Genomic DNA, 17,931 nt, shown 5'->3' on the forward strand with positions numbered 1-17,931 from the left:
TACAGCATACCTAAAACACCCTACCTGATTTTATTCACCCTCCTCTCCTTTCAAAAGAAAAAATATATAATTTCCTCTAAATTATACACACTCACTAAAGGATAGACAAATGAATATAATTACAGATTGCTAAAACAGAAAGCTGTATGATAAGACTACATATATACTGTATATACATATATAGATAGACAGGCAGAAACAGAATAGTTAATACATTAATAAAGGTATGTTGGTTTGTGCCAGTGTGTACCAGAGTTTGTCTGGGACCCTGCTTTGAATAAGCTATAAAATGACTGTTAAATCATTGATTAAGTATGGTGTATACATTTTGGTCTACTTAAATGTATTTAAAGGCTTGCATAGCTATCTCCAGCTTTTGCACTGCCCTTAAATAAAGAACCTAAAACTTTATTAGACTGATATTGCCCCTTCCCCCACATGAATAACTCAAATTAAAGTCTATAATTTAACGATGGATCCTGCAAATATAAAACATAATTTCCCCATGCCTGGAGCTGAAGAACTACCTGAGATATTGTGGGTTAAGTTCCAGTGATAACAATTAATACAGATATGGAATCTGTTAACCAGAAACCCATTATCCAGAAAAGCTTCAAATTACGGGAAGGCCATCTCCCATAGACTCTATTTAAATTAAATATTTCACATTTTTAAAAATTATTTCCTTTTTCTCTCTTGTAGTAAAACAGAACCTTGTTCTTGATCCCAACTAACATATAATTAATACTTTTGGGGCCAAAACAATCCTATAAGGATTGGATATAGGAACAATTTCCTATTATGGAAAACCAAATTACAGAAAGACCCCTTATCTGGAAGACCCCAAGTCCCGAGCATTCTGAATAACAGGTTTCATACCTGCAATAGATCTGCATCAAATCCGGGGTTAGCTTGGAATTCAACTGAACCCTAGTTCATTTCAGATCGGACCATATCCTTAGTGTTTAAGTAGACCAAATCACAACCATCAATACCATGTAAACACTATAAATTATAGTTTTGCAGTTGCAATTATTTTAATTAGATCAAATCTGAATATACAAATTAGGGCTGGGATCCAGTTCAGTATTCAGACAAATCATTTGTTTAGGCTTTGGCCAAATCCAATTATCATACATTTAGAGCATTGCTAATTACTGTAAATACTACAATGAATTACTTTTTTGACATTGGCCAATTAAAGAATTTTGAAAAACAATGATATTTTATCATGTTTCACGGCCGGTGCAATTACTGCATTAAAAAAGGAACATGTCAGCTTTTAGTGAGTCATGTATGTCACGTATGAGATGTCTGTTTATGGGAGTTGTCATATTGTCTATATCTTTTTAACAGCCTTCTAATCTCTATTCCTTTTTCTGTCTTGGGAAAATAATTCTTCTAGATCCTCTAAAATCTTGTTTGCTAAAGGCCCTTTGCATTCTGTTATGATTGGGGCTTCAAGTACAGACACAAAGGCAGTGGCATAACTAGAAGCTACTGGGCACAGAAGGAATCTTTTTAGGGCCCCCTAACTTTTTAAAATAAGATGACACATAAACATATGTTGGAATTTATTACTGGTCAGTGCCCACTGCCCCCTCTATTTTCCTGGACTCTCCAGCAGTTTCTGCCCTTGATTCCTCTATAGTTATGCCCCAATGTCAGGCCATATGTATAGTGAATAGGTCACTGTGGCTCTCATTTACCTCTTAGGTGGACACTTGACCAGAATTATTTAGGATCCTTAGTAATTTAGCAGTGTCCCTGAATTGCCATTCTTAAACTTGACAATGAATTGTCAATCTTCCCGTTCTCAAAACAACCATATTTGTTTTTGCCTAAACAAGAGGTTTTGTAGCACTATTCAGCCAGATTCTGTGTAAAATCTATTTTGCTGTTTTTCAGACACCATAATGCATTCAGGTAGAAGAGGACACTACATTTTTAATAATGCAAGCATTACTGGCTGTTTATTTCCCTGAAGCAGCTAAACAGTTGTATATAAAATATTATTCATAACCTTCTCATTTCCATCCAAAAAAGACATTAACTTTAATAAGGAACATGCACCTTAAATGAGTTAAGCACATTTAAAAGAAAAATAGCAGTCTGCACCGCTGCCTTTCTTTTGTAAAACTGTCAGGATCAAGTAGCTGGAAGGATCCATTTCCTTCTCAACTAGGGGAAAAGTTTGCTTAATGCTGCTTTTGTTTATCTCATTGATGTAAAAAGAGTAGGGGAGCAACACAAGCCTGAAACAAGTTCCTGGGTGGTGCCAAACAAGGGCTGTGATTGGCCCCTATGTGGACTGGTAGCCTACAGGAGGCTCTGTTTGGCAGTACATCTGGTTTATATACAAGCAAAACTTGCCTCCAAGCCTGGAATTTAAAAATAAGCTTCTGCTTTGAGGCCACTGGGAGCAACATCCAAGGGGTTGGGGAACAACATGTTGCTCACGAGCAACTGGTTGGGGATCACTGGACTATATCAAAGAGGAACTGATAGAGCCTCTCTTCAAACATCAGCAATATAAAAAGGCTAAAAGTAAATTATTTTTATTTCATAATATAATATAACATTCAGGGATGTATAGTACTGCTTAGGCATTCAGAACATTGGTCGACGATCGTATGTATGGACAACAGTGTGCACAGGGCAGGCAAGACTCTCATTGGCGGATCCTCTGGTATTTATTATCAGGTACGGACTGAGAATTAAAATAGGCCCTGGCATTTCAGGTACACAGAGGCCCACTCAGCCCACATAGAGGCCCAAACAGCCCCACCAGCCCACTAAATACTGACTTTCAATGGGACCTTATAGCAGCCCCTCTGGCATTTGCCAGAACCCACAGATTGCCAGTCCGGGCCTGTTTATTATGTCAACAGCCCTTGAGACTTTGGAAAAATGTTTTATGGAGCATTTTGTTTAAGCTTTGATGATATGTTCAGGTATATTGGGGATTGTTGTCAAGAACCATCTGGGTAAAATCATATTGCACCGTTTTGAGGAAAACAATGTAACCAAAGTTGCAAACTTTTCTACAGGTCTCATTTAATGGTAATCTAAACTGGTAACTAAATGGCTGCTATGAAATACTGTGCATAGTAAGTACTGGATTATTACATTCATCTCTACAGTCAGAAAAATATAAATACAAAATGTAACATGCCTCCATGTTGTTCAGAATCTTAGGTTATAGTTGTATTTTTAATTTGTCATTTGAAAAGAAATCCTGCGCCTTTAACTGTTCAGTAATAGGGGGATGTTTTCTACATCCTCTGCTTCTTAATAGTCTCCCAGGGTTTATGTGTCAGTAGCTCTGAATCATTCTCCCTTCTACTCAAAGCTGGAATGCAAATGTTCCCAAACCAATCACCCTGCACATTCCTGCGTCTTTGGGTTACAGGTGTCCATAGTACAAACCAAGTCTCTTCTTCCGTCTATATGTTCCCATGGGTGGGCACTAGAAACCCCCAGGTACAACTATGGCTCACTAAATGTGCACACACATAGCATTTTGTTAAATAATATTCCTACATCTTGCTTTTGTTTTAGACATATTCTGGAAGGGTGACAGACAATGATCCTACTGAACCAGCCGCCCCCTTCAGTTTTATCTTTAAAGGAAGCTCCTGTCTGATTCTCAAGACAGTGTCTGGATGTAAGTTAAATTGGATCTCCCTGAACTTAATGCTTTCCAGATTTTACACCTAAAGTCACAATTCACCATTGAAGAGATGCTGGAAGAAGAGGTAAAGTCTTCTCTGACGGCATTTTGTAGGGAAATAAACAGCTTTTGCATGAAATCTTTGGTAAACATTTACTACAGCGCCCAGCTATATTTTTGGCAGGATACACAGCACAGGAGTATACACCAGGGAAGGTCCAAAAATAAAATATAAATTACAATTATATGAATTTGTGTGTGTTATTAATGTTGCTCTATTGTAAATTTAGAGATGTTAGAAATCACTAATCATATAAAGCAAGGCTGTCTAGCTGAAGGTTCATGGGCCCTCCAAGAAATTTATGTGGCCCCCAGACAGCTCAAGAGCTCAAATGACCTTTTTGGATGCCATCATCATTTTATTATACAGTAAATCAGCCCCCCAGATTTGCCATATTAGATTTTTAGGCTGCCTTGCTGTCTTCAGTTATTGCTTCAGTGTTATCCAAGCTGACACCCAAGGTTACAAGTGACTGTCATAGACATAATAGTCATAATGATGAGTAAGCACAGAACTCCACTTCCCAGACAATGGTCAATGTATGCAAAACACACAGCACTAATTGAGGGGAGCTTGTTACAAATGAAAAGGAAATTGTTTCTAAAATACAGGCTGCTTCCACACAGCCGAAACTCTAGGCATTTTATAATAAAAAGCAACTATATTTTGTATAAGTCCTATGAGTGCGATCCTTGAAAGCATTTGTATCTGATCATAACGTGGACTGCACCCAGGTGCCATTGGATATATATATATATATATATATATATATATATATATATACACAAATACAAGAGGTCCTCTGCACTCAACCCATTATCAATATATTTAAGACAGAGACATTTTGTGCATACTGCTACTGAAAAATGCCTTACCCTTTAAACAACACAGGGATTGTTTGTCCATAAATTGCAATATATTTAAGCTGACCAACTACGTCAAAGTCATCCCATATCTGGCCAGTCCTATGCTCAATTTTCATTTGATTCATTAAGAATTCAATTGCTTAATTATACATTTTACAAAGGGACTAAGTTTTACCTGCAACTTACTAGCTGCTTTCAAAGTAAAACTCCCAAACTTGGCTGCCCTTTTATTAGACACCAGTGGGATCACCTGACTATAGCTGGGAGGGGTGGGAGCTACAACATGGAGCTGGTCACTGCTCCTGTATAACTATAACAAACAAGGGAAAGTTGTGCTCACCACTATTTTTTAAAACCATTAGGCGGGGGTGCAATGAGGGTGTGACCACAAAATACATATAGTCAACTACAAGAGGTCCTCTGCACTCAACCCATTATCAATATATTTAAGACAGCGACATTTTGTGCATACTGCTACTAAAAAATGCCTTACCCTTTAAACAAAACAGGGATTGTTTGTCCATATATTGCAATATATTTAAGCTGGCCAACTACGTCAAAGTCATCCCATATCTGGCCAGTCCTATGCTCAATTTTCATACTTTCTGGTAGTATATATATATATATATATATATATATATATATATATATATATATATATATATATATATATATATATATATATATAAAATCAGAATGGACCCACACTCCAAATAGTTCAATCAAAGTGAATTTTGAATCATCACTCACGTGTCCAACGTTTCGGCCCACATTGGGGCCTTTATCAAGGATAAATGTGGGCTGAAACGTTGGACACGTGAGTGATGATTCAATAAAATTCGCTTTGATTGAACTATTTGGAGTGTGGGTCCATTCTGAAGATTATATGTTATAACTTGACCGAGCACTCACCACGAATCACAAGGGATTGAGTGCAGGTACTTTCTGAACATATATATATATATATATACTGTATGTGTGTGTGTGTGTATAGAAATGTCCAAGATGTTGAAATTCTATTTACTTGGAGAATTGACATTTATTTCACCGAATCTAATAATTGTGCAGTTGTACTTATAGACAGTATACACAGTGACAAAGACTGAGTGAACATAAATCCGGCTATTTAAAAGGTTGGGGCATTGGTATATCAATATATGGTTTTAATGGAATTTAATGGCAATTTCAAGAGGTAATATTGCCACTTTTTCAACATTAGTTTAATAAATATAATTTGTTCTGAACATACAGTTTGCTTTTTGCTTTCATTCAGCAATAGTATGTTTTTTATTTCTGCACTAAAAAGGATTAAATCGAAACATGAAAGTAGCTACATTATATTTATTATATTTACAGTCCCCATGAGCAGGCCAAAACAAATCAGTAGCCCACTGAAAATATTTCTCTATAGACAAACTACCCCATACCACCTTCTTTCAGCTGCAGCCTCTGAGATAAGGAGCAACTCTTTATACAGGTGACTTCCCAGCGGGCTGTTGGTTTGTTTTTAACTTGCTTACATGGGCAGGAAGTAGAAAGTGACTATACTATCTAACTAACAGAAACCCATGTGGTTGTTGGTTCATTTTATTCTAATTTCTCTGTACCCACAGAGATTGAGAACAACAGTGAATGAAGAAAAACATGGATAAAGACCTATTTTTTCCTCAATACAGCAGAACTGCAGGGAAGAACTGAGTGAATTAACAAACGCTGTGCTATTAAGAGAAACTAAATGCATGACAAACACTCAAGAAAGCAGCTGTGGGTAAGTACCATAAGAAGAGGTAAAAGGAAGACTACCCCTACAAATACAACATTATATTTTTTCCCCTTTAATAGTACAAGGAGACTTACCCACAATCCTACTGGGATTTCAATGTAACTGGACTAGCGAATAATAACTCCTGATACCTTTAAGGATATTGGGAGTTATTGTTTGAAGGAGGCACAGAAAGTTTTTAACATATTTAAACAAGTAAATGTACGGGGGGTTATTTTCAGATATTTGTGAACTATCTAAAGGAATGTAACATGTCAGAAAGACAACTGATCAATAGCAACTGTGCTATAGGGGATTTTGCACTCATGCTGGAAGCAATCAGTTTCAGTGTTCTTCAGACATGGATTCTGTGTGTTTTGATATCTGGCATATTGGTTCAGTTTTCAATATTTGATCAGTTTTACAAGAAGAATGCTTTTTTATGTAGCACTAGTAAGGATGTTTCTTACTAGAGAAATCTTTGTATCTTTAATGAACATTCTGACATATACTTTGGAGAGATAGGGGTGCAAATGGAAGAGTTTTGTTCTGCATACTGAGTATCTCACCCATTGCATTAATATCAGCACATGTATAAAACCATTGGGTAAGTAGAGTATCTGGCTGTCCTGCTTGACCTGATCTATTAGATCCACCAGATCTAGGCCTGCACACGTGTAGCCACAATTGACCACTGTGTACCAGTTATTGTTTTTGTCTGATGAATAAATCAATTTAAGCAACTGAAAATAATTGAGTCAATTTCATTTATCAAGGTACACAAAGGGTCCTTGTTTTATTTATCAACTTAAGCATTCAAAAATGCTTTTGAAAGTGCATATCATCTGTTTAGTGTAGCTTCCAGTTTTTTACTTTGTCTCCTGCTTGGTGGGCTATAGCCCCTAATAGTTTGTATGTAGCCAGTGGACACAATGATCGCAAAGCTTTATTTTCATTTTGGGTTATTTTGCAGCTGAATTTCAATATGTGTATTTCACTCACAAAGTCACAGGAATACACACAGCAGAACTCCCATAACCATAATTTGACAGTGCTCTTTACCTTCAAACACTTTCTTTTTTAGTTCAGTTGGTTTCAGATAAACAAAGACTTTTTTCAATTACTTTCTATTTTACTTTCTTTTTTCTATTTGTGACAGTTATTCTAATTTTGAAGTGTAAAATGCCACATGCAATGTAAATGCCAACATATATGAGACCCATACATTTAGAGAAAAGAAGAGAGCACCAATGTACAGGCTATCTGCTCAGTGGAATTTTATTTAAGATTTAAGCAGCATAACAGGTTTTGGGCCCCTTAGAGCTCTTTATCAATTATCGTTTGATATAAGAGACATATTCAAGAGGGAGACCAGAAATACATTTACTGCTGAACAGCAAATACAATCATGCCCTTGATACTTACTTCTGTGGCCCTGACAATAAATACATTGACCCTTTTTATTTTCAGAGCATCCACTGGCCTTAACCACACTTCCTAAACATTTAACTATAAGGGAAGTGAAACAGCTGAAAAAAGAGCAGAATTCTCACACATTTTGATGCCTACTAGCCGAGAAAGTATAAAGATGTTAAACCTACTATTCTTTTTATAAGGTTATTCTTTTATATCTACATTTGTGGAGATATTAGTCACGGATTATTCAAACTACCTAAACATTATCTTATGTGATATTTGGTATCACCCCATATCAGCTCAAACCTTATTCCTTCCAGACCACACCCTTGCTCCACCCGACCCCTGTCAGGGTATACATATGGGAGGGAATACAGGTCTGTAGACATCTGTGGACCAGAGTCAAGCTTGTCAGTACAGAACAGCTCTTAGAGACTGAATTCGTGTGTCCGACAGCAATTTACAACAGGTTTGGAAGGATTTTTTTTTTCTTTCCATAAGTTATATCTCCATGCCTTAAGTCTACTAAAAAAAATCATTGAAAAAATAATTGAAACACTAATTAAACCCAATAGACTGGTTTTGTTCCAATAAGGCTTCATAATATCTTTTTGGATCAAGTACAAGGTCCTGTTTTATGATTGCAAAGAAAAAATAAATAATTGTTAAAAATGTTACTTATTTCATTAATATGGAGTCCAAGATGGCCTTTCAGGATAAAGGGGTTCCGGACAAAGGATCTCATATCTTATAGTACAGCCATTCACTTATATACACATCTACTTTTTTCCCATCCTCATTTGGTGACTTAAAAATGTGGAAAGTAGTTTTGTCACTCATGTTTGGTATCCCATGATAATATGTTCTGTGTTAAATGTTCAGTGGAAATATTTAACATTTAAAAAAGCTTTATGCTATTTAATCTTTCACAAATAGATGGCCCTCACTTACTCCACAGATATTCCAATATGGAAAACGCAATATAAATGATCTAATAGCAGTTTGCTGCAAATTAAATAACAAAAGCAGATATTTGATTGGTTAAGTGATTTACTGCATCTAAACAACGTTGCTAAAGTGGTAAAAAAAAGTCCCACAGTCTCTCCAAGTGCAAGATGTGACATTTTTATACACACTCATTTGCACTAATGTACGCTCTAAGGGGCTGATTTATCAAAAGTCAAGGTTTTAGTTTTTTTAATGATTCTGTAAAAAAAGGAAATACAAATAGTTTTTTTTTTTAAATAAAACCATGAAAAGTTGTCAATAAAAACTGCAGAGGTTGAATAGAAGTCAATGGAAATTGTCTCTACAGCTTTATTTGTTTATTTATTTTCCCAGTTCTTTAAATCATTAGAATTGTTTCAGCAAAAAACATTTGTGGGGATATTCTGTTTTTTTTCCCTAAATAAGCTAACATTCTAGTTGCACACATTTTTCCACTTTTTATTGGTACAGTACTTGCTTTTTTCCCCTCAACTTTAAAATGAGTAGGCCTCCAAGATGCAGCTGTGTGTGTGTATAGATATTCTACTTATAGGTATATAAAATTGTACATGGCAACCCATTCTTTATAGCTGATACCATGGACCCAAACTTTCCTTTTCACAGCAATAATTTTACATAAGAACACAAAATATATCAGCACTATGATAACTGTAGGTGTACAAGGCACAACAATGGAGATGCATAACACAGACTGTCATACATTTTCTATTTACAGTGCTTGAAATGGTAGGGCAATGACACATGGAGCTACTTGTGGTGGCTGCAAAATAGACAATACTGATAATTGTCTCTGCATGTGTTTTAGCAGAGAGAATTCTCAGCATTTGTTATAGCGGGGTATTTTCTGTCATTTTGTGTATCTCCATATGTCATAGCTCTTATGAGCCCCAGTTCCTAGTGCTGGACTGTTGGAACTAAAACATATGCAGTCTCCCACAATTGTGACTATTTCAAGGGAGACAAGCCTAGTCTGTTTAGCTGCAACTCAGTGGCTGCTACAGATTGCCCTGCATAATGTTTTGGAGCCTTTCTAGTGGCATTTAGCATCTGGCTCCAGCCTCAAAGGTGACAAATCTACCAACTGTTTAATGCAAATCTTACAATATTGTAATTGAAGAAGGTAATTTAGAGTTAATTGGTCAACAGGAAGTGACAAAGAGTCTGTTTTTGGTTAAGAATAATAATTATGTTGTATTAAAATTATTAGTGTAATAAAAGGAAATGGCATATTTTGAGATGAAATAACAGACATACAACTGATGAGACCCTTCTCTGCAACACCAAACACCTTGAAGTGCAGGAGGACTCTGGAAAGGTGGCAACAGCAGTTCTGCAGAGTAACAAAGTTTTTCTAATTGAGTACATGTCAATTATATTTCCAAACTATGGCCAATACATAACAATAAATTCAGCATGATGCATATTGTATTCATTAAAGACTAGTTAATGGAATGATATCCAAATGATGTAAAAATGTGTGATTTTGTGCCATGCCTTTGAAATATACAGTGGAATGGTGGGCATATTTAAAGGCAACCAATAGAAATACAGGTATAGGATTTATTATCAAGAATGCTCGAAACCTGGGATTTTGCACATAAGGAATCTTATTCTGTTATTTGGATCTCTTACAAAAAAAACCCCCAAAACCTTAAATAGACCCAATAGGATTGTTCTGCCACCATTATGGATACATGCAGCTTAGTTAAGATCAGGTACAAGATATTATAGAGACAAAAAATTGGAATTGTTTATAGTGGAGTCTATAAGAGATAGCTTTCCTGTATTTCAGAGCCAACTGGATAGCAGGTTTTTGCATAAGATATCCCATACCTGTACGATCAAGTATTGTTTATTTATTTAGAGACACTTTCTGGTATGTTGGAGAGACCATACCTCCCAACTGTCCCGATTTTAGAGGGACAGTCCCTCTTTTGACAGCTCAATCGGCAGTCCCTCATTTGTACTGGAAAGTCCCATTTTTCTCTGCACTGAACAGCCAGAAAAAGAAACAAAGTTTCTAACTTATTTGGCTTTTGGCAGAGAGCCCAGAACAGCCACAACAGAAGATAAGATACATTTGTAACAATTCAAGTGTATCTAGATAAGCAATCTAGATAAGCAAATAAGTAATTGTAACAATATTACAGATCCCTGGGAAAGTTAGAGTAACAGCTTAAAGGGCAATTCACCTTCATTAGCAAAACTGTAATAACTAAAAAAAAAACACAGAAATATGTTAAACTTTTATAACCTGCGAAATTTTGTAAAATGGACATGGTCAAAAAAATTTGCCATGCTATGTGCTGCAACTTTTTTGTCCCTCTTTTTATTTCTAAAATGTTGGGAGGTATTGGAGAGTCCAATTATTTTAGTGGGGAAGCTTGTGCTCATGCAATTGGTTATACATCATCTGTGGATCCAGATGCCCTTTGCTGTTGTGGGTACAGAGACCCTTCATTTTACAGAAGTTCTAATTAATGTTAGATTTTACACCAACTAGATATTTTCTTTCATTACAGAAGCAACATTATACCAATAAAGCTAAAAGCTGGTTACTTGGTGGCATTACGTAATCAGCACAATGAAGGGAACACAAGTCTAATAACCTGTACCTTACATGTGCATACATGTCCATGTGTCAAATACATCCATTCCTGAAGTAAGGTAATCTGCACTGGATTCATATGCCAGCTGTGCTAGCCCCTGTTTATGCCCAGGCACTCATTTAAGGAACTCACTTAGGCTTGTGCATATGTGCCCATTAACTAAAACAGGGCAAACTTGCCTTATGCAGTGTGCAGAAAATATTTGTTTCATAATTCTTGCAGTAGCCCTACAATAGCTAATTGCTGATTCCTTATTAAAGTTTTGTTTTTGCACTTTGACCTTTCAAACTGCCTGTTTTGCTGTTGCTGTGAAACTTTTTGAAATGAGTATTTCACAGGCATCAATCAGCTATATCTCCAACAATACAGTTCATTTCAATTTTCAGTGATCACTACATCTATAATGTAAGCCTTGATATTGATAAATGGAAAAATGGCACTGGTAAATGGAAAAAACATCAAACAGAGTTACCTCCCTTTACATTATATTTTAATTACTTCAAAACCCTTTCATTTTTTTGGTATTCATTTTCCTTTAAAGCAACTCTGCAGAATAAATCCTTCCTCTAAACATCCCACATAAAGGGACCAACTTTGGAGAAGTATATTATGCTACAGAGGAAGGTCCGTGTCTTTAAATCAGCAATGCTGAATGCACAAGAGTGACATTATAGTAGATTTCTGTAGGGAGTAAGCTGCATTTGTATCTGTTATCTGTATTTTTCTCTCTCTGCACCATCAGTAGGGCATATAAGATAACAATATTTTGCTCATACTATTTTGGCAAATCACAAAATTAAATGTATTTTCTCCCATAGCATCTTATTTCATAGTACATTTTCACATACATTAAGTTCTGTGTCTTTTTAAATCAGTCCTGTCTCTTTTAAAGAGCTGTTCTCTAATGGTTTTCTCCCTCAAGTATATAATGATGTTATGCACCGGGTTTATCCATCAGTCGATTTATCTAAGGTATCTGTGTGTATGTGGGGGCAGAACCCACATTAATTTTCTTTATTAGGATTTATTGCATTTTTGGAATGAAACATTTCACCTCTATGATAATGATAGGCCAACATCTGTTTTCCTTTTACAAATCTTGATAAGACCTCTGAATATTGTTTTCTTTTTCTTTTTTTTTTTCGCTCTCTTTCTTCTTCCTTAGGAGGAATATGATCGGAACAGCTGCTCTGATGTGGTGTCTTCGCAGAAGTTTCATTTCAGTGCTGCAATATGATGACCATTCAAACATGAATTATTAAAAAAGTAAACAAAGGAGGCCAGCTACAGGTTTAAACCTTTCTTGGTGCTATTAAAAAGCTAATGATGGAAAATACGTTCTAACATCATTCAACTTAATACATAACAGGCAGTGTTTGTACACTCGGGCCATGGCTTGATACATTTTACATATGATTTATTTCCTCTGTTGACTTTGAACCACGCATAAGAATGAAAACACTGTACTATTAAACTTTTTAAGTGTTACTTACATTTTGTATTTAGTAGTTAGTCCTTATAAAAAACAGCACTTAATGTTTTTCGGGTTAACACACTTGCTGCCATATTTTCTATTCTGCAGGGTACAGGATGGAAGCAGCAACTTTCCTGATGCAGAGTTCTTATTGTCTGTAGTCTAGCTACACTATGTAACTATATCTTATATGCTGCAGTGTTAATAGCTGTGATTTCAGTTTCCAGAAAATAAGTTCTTGGAGAAAATGTATTATTCAAATGTTTGGGCTGATAATTATCTCCTTGTTCAAATAAGAAATATACAATTTCTTGAAACAACATGAATTATATTTGTTGTAAGTGAACACAAATCTCTTTAGATGGGTTATGGAGTGCATTTTGGGGTACAACTGATGTCTCTTTGACTACAGGAAGTATCTCTTATTGGAAAATCGAACTATTAGATTAATTGATTCATTCTGTGTTATGTGCCAGTGTTTAGACAAATCATTTACTTTCTCGTGTCTCGTGAATTTCTTAGAGACTCTTAAACACAGGGAACCTATATGCATGGCGGCATGAACTGATTTCAGCTGCTCTTCTATGAAACAAGATTATTATTTGTTACAAAAGAATTGTGATCTCTATAAATTGTAAGGAAATACTTTAATAAGTCCTGATACATTTTCCTTTAGTGTATTGATTCCTTACTATTAGTCACTGTGGGGTTCCTTCTTTGTGGAATGTAAAAGTTGTCTTATGATGGTCTATCTGACCTAACATTTAGAATTTGCCCATGAATGGGACTACAATCTTCTAAATGGATAGGGACTAAATTCTTTTTAATATGGAATTCTTGTCCATATTTATAGTCAGATATAGGGATCGTTGGCCATAAGCTATTAGTTTCAGTGATGTCTTTACCATTTTCTTCTTGATCCTCAGGATTTGCCTAATATGGTTAGGAAGGTAGGTTTCCCAGTATTATATATCATGTCATGATGCACTTTGCTCATGATATTGCAGTTATAAGCATACCAATCTCATGGTCATGATATAAGCCATCATTCTTAATGATCTTCAAATCAATATTCTGTGTCTGACATTTCCCATGAGACTCTAGGTGCCTAACACTGACCCTAATGGGAAGTCGCCTATTAAAGAGAATGGAAGGAAAAGAATAATATGGATTTTTACATCAATGCAGAAAATGTAATATACTACAGACTATTTTGTTTTTCACTGAAACTGTAGAATTTGATCATCGTAAATGTTGATTTACATTAACTTTACTGCTTCTTCTACAGCTCTTGTTTGTGGATAATGTGTTTTACTAGTGCATTATGTCAAGACATGCTGGCAGATAACAGAGAAAAAAAAGAGTAAGATTTTGCACACTTCCTTCATCTATCACATGATAAACAAATAATAATAATAATAAATAATTGCAGCTGTGGGTCCTTTTGCTCCCCCCACCTCCATCTGCTACCCTTTAATCTTTCCCAAGCATCGGTGCAGAGACTATAACCCAGGTTTTTCTCGGTTAGATGGACTCAAACATTTGTTAAATGACAGATGTAGCAATAATGTCTTGACAGAGACTATGTAACCGTTGCCTTGCTGGGGAGGCCTGATTAGTACTGTAATTATCAATATGGTCCTGTATAATGAATCCTATATGAAAGGATTCATTATGCTCTGAATTGTGGGCTGATTTATGAAAATGTGATATGCTAGACCAACCATTCTTTGCACTCAGTCATGCGTGTTGCTCTCTGAAGGACCTTGCTTTTTGAGGCAGCTTGTCATTGAAAATAAGGGAGGAAGAGACTTTTACAAAATACATACAGAAGGTGTATTACTGGGGAGTGGACCTCCATAGCATTAACCAAAGGCAAAGTGTTAAACAAAGGCAACAAAAAAAAAAAACAATTATACAAAGGAGAAAATAAATATAAATTAAAAAAAAAAGCAAATTTTTTGACCTGTTTCAATCTTAACACACCACTCTGCTTTTTTACATTAATGCTCAAAATGTATAAATAAATAAACTGTGTGTAAACTGTGTGTTTAGTGGCTATTAACCCCCATATAAGACACTGGCTGCAATTTTTACTCTCCCCTATATCTGGACTGCTTAAAAATAGTTAAAGACAACATGACAGGGGCTAGCAGCTATAAATCAGCATACAGCAATTCTTCAAATTGCTTTTCCCTTTTATTCTAGCTCCAGCATTTGCATTTGGCCCATAGCCTTAGATTTACTCCAGGCTGACACAGCTAAGCCAGAATACCACTATAGCCCATCAGCCCCAACATTAAAGGGCAACAGATAACAAAACTGAAAATTTCCTACACACATTAATATCTAATGAACACTTAAGGGTTGTATTTATAACTGTCCAAAATCAATTGTGATTTTTGCAACTTCATTACTTATCAGGTCATGTTATGTTGCATCATTGTACAAACATGCTTTAAAGGAATTGTTCAGTATAAAAATAAAAACTGGGTAAATAGATAGGCTGTGCAAAATAAAAAATATTTCTGATATAGTTAGTTAGCCAAAAATGTAATATATAAAGGCTGGAGTGACTGGAAGTCTAACATAATAGCCAGAACACTACTTCCTGTTTTGCAGCTCTCTAGGTTTCCACTGATTGGTTACCAGACAGTTCGGTCTGCTTGGTTTGCTTTTGACTTTGAGCTGAATGCTGAGGATCAATTGCAAACTCACTGAACAGTAATGTCCCATGTGGCCCCCCTTCAAGTCACTGAAAGCTGAAAGCAGGAAGTTTCAATTCACTCTTATGGGAATTGCTGGGACTTATGGATCAGGTGATAATCATTCGAAAATGCATCAGTCTGAGCGATAACTGCTGAGCCCATGAGTGCACTTGCAGGTAAATGAGATTTCTATAGAAATAAATCAAATGAAGCAATATTGGCCTTGAACATAATATTTGTACTTGGATAGAGAACTGGCTAATGCTCACAGAGTATTGTAATATTGTCTCTATTTTTGCTGATGATAGAAAATTGTACAAAACTGCGGGATTTTTTCACCTGACAATTTGTGTGTTGGGTGTATCCTTAATTGAGAAGTATCTGAGGATTATTGTAGATAACAATTTGTACAACTCTAGGCAGTTTCAGTCAGACATGATTACTCTTTACACGTACATTATAGGCCATTATAGAGAGAGATAGAGTGGTGGATCTTTTTTTCTATAGAAAATATCAACACTCCAGAGACTACCCTTTCAGATTAGAGGAACAGAACTTTCATTTTTAGCAGCCTAGGAGGTTTCTCACAGTGAATGCCTTGGTGGCTCATGTTGTGATGGTAGATTCTATTAATTCCTTTAATAGTTATTAGATGATTTCTTAAACAAGCAGAATATGTATGGCTATGAGAATCTTAATATGTCTAATTAGCTTGTGTTGGAATATATATATATATATATATATAGAGAGAGAGAGAGAGAGAGAGAGAGAGAGAGAGAGAGAGAGAGTGAATGTATAGATTGGTCTGTATGTTTATATATGTGCACTGTGTCGTTATGATGGACTTAGGTCTTTTTTCATCCCAGCTTAACTAGATAACTATTTTTTCAAGAAAACACTTAAAATTCCGCCTTGTGTCACTGCCCTTAGCAGCTTACAGTAGAGTTAGAGGTTAGTTTGTGACATAAAGATATGAGAGCTTACCCAGGGGCGATGCCACCTCTTTTTTGCGCAGGAGCTGGTCAAGAGGGGGCAATTACAATTGCACCCTCTGCACTAGAAGAACCGATTTCCTTGTTTTTATAACCAGAAATTTGCCTCTTAAAGTTAACAGGAGAGTCTTTTTGCTGCCTCTGGAGGCTGCTGCACCCCTGCGCTTACTTATTTTTTAACTTTAGTTCTTTGCTATATTATTTATCCAAAGAAACTCAAAACCCATTTTAAGAATATATAAACAAAGCAATAGTGTAAAGGTATTTTTTGAGCAGTGCACTACGAGCCAAATACCTGTGATTAAAAGTGTGAAAATGTACTTTCCTTACATTTTTTTAATTCCCATAGAATGCACAATCCATATATTTAATAAGCCTGCAATGACCAGAGCACAGTATACTAATTCTAGAGATGCATGAAGAAATTTTATTAAACGACAGACTCTTAATATTGGAACATAAACTTTAATGCTGCTTCTATTAAAAACAGGACTGCTCCAGAGAGGTAGAACTCCATCAATTTCAAGCACAGCAACATGTCAGACTGATCTATACCGAAAATAACCAGAGGAGAATTTCAGACAAGCTAATATTCTCCTAATTTTGAATAAATGTAACTTTGTTCAGCGGCTGCTATTTTGTGCACTTGCTTGCTTCTGGTTTTGGTTATTTCATTTCCAAACAACAGCTACAAGATGCATAAAACCACCAATCTTCTGTAATGGATGTGTTTTTCCATCTGGGGAATCAAAAGATATTGACCCCTGAGGTTCTTAACCACCATTATGGTGCTAAGAACTGTAGACTGGATAAGTCTTGAATAATTTAAGGTACCCTTATACAAGGAGTGTTTTAAGTTCTTTTTTTTATTCTTGTATCAGAAGTCTTTTTGTTTACCATGACAAAATATACAGCTCTAAATGTTAGAGTGTAAGATGTGGTATAATCAGTGTCGGACTGGCCCACAGGGATACCAGGAAAACTCCCGGTGGGCCCAGGGGTCAGTGGGCCTCTAACTATTTGGCCTATTTCATGGTCATTCCCTATTTCTTTATGAGAACAAAGAGGCTTAATAATGGCAGATTAAGTATAGTATGTAGAGAAAAGAGACAAGGAGAATAAAGAGATTGCATGAGGAGAGGAAGTAAAGTAGTTTGGAAAGTGGGCCCTCAGCATAAGGTTTTCTGGTGGGCCCCCCCGGCATCCCAGTCCGACTCTGGGTATAATCACATTTCTATGAGAGAGGGACCCTGTAGTGGTAAAGGGGTTGGTCCTTACCAGAGACTAGAATCTGGTAATATGTGCAGTATCTAGTGCTTATAATGGCAGGGAGTTGCTGCATTTATTCTCCTGGATCTGTAT

General features: G+C 36.0%; 1 long non-coding RNA gene across 2 annotated transcripts in view; it reads left to right on the forward strand.

Annotated features, from left to right (window-relative positions):
* Nucleotides 1-16,340, forward strand: part of LOC108709610 — a 28,396-nt gene extending 12,056 nt beyond the window's left edge. Inside the window, exons 2-5 of one of the 2 annotated variants that reach the window (XR_005965861.1) lie at nt 3,562-3,758; nt 6,214-6,368; nt 12,561-14,232; nt 15,492-16,340. This is a non-coding gene — a long non-coding RNA (uncharacterized LOC108709610). Of the gene's footprint in view, nt 1-3,561; nt 3,759-6,213; nt 6,369-12,560; nt 15,376-15,491 lie in introns of those variants that run through there. The other variant, XR_001934663.2, reaches the window with a different exon arrangement.
* Nucleotides 16,341-17,931: the final 1,591 nt, after the last annotated feature.

This window comes from Xenopus laevis, chromosome 2S, assembly GCF_017654675.1.
Source record: "Xenopus laevis strain J_2021 chromosome 2S, Xenopus_laevis_v10.1, whole genome shotgun sequence".
Taxonomy (NCBI): Eukaryota; Metazoa; Chordata; class Amphibia; order Anura; family Pipidae; genus Xenopus; species Xenopus laevis.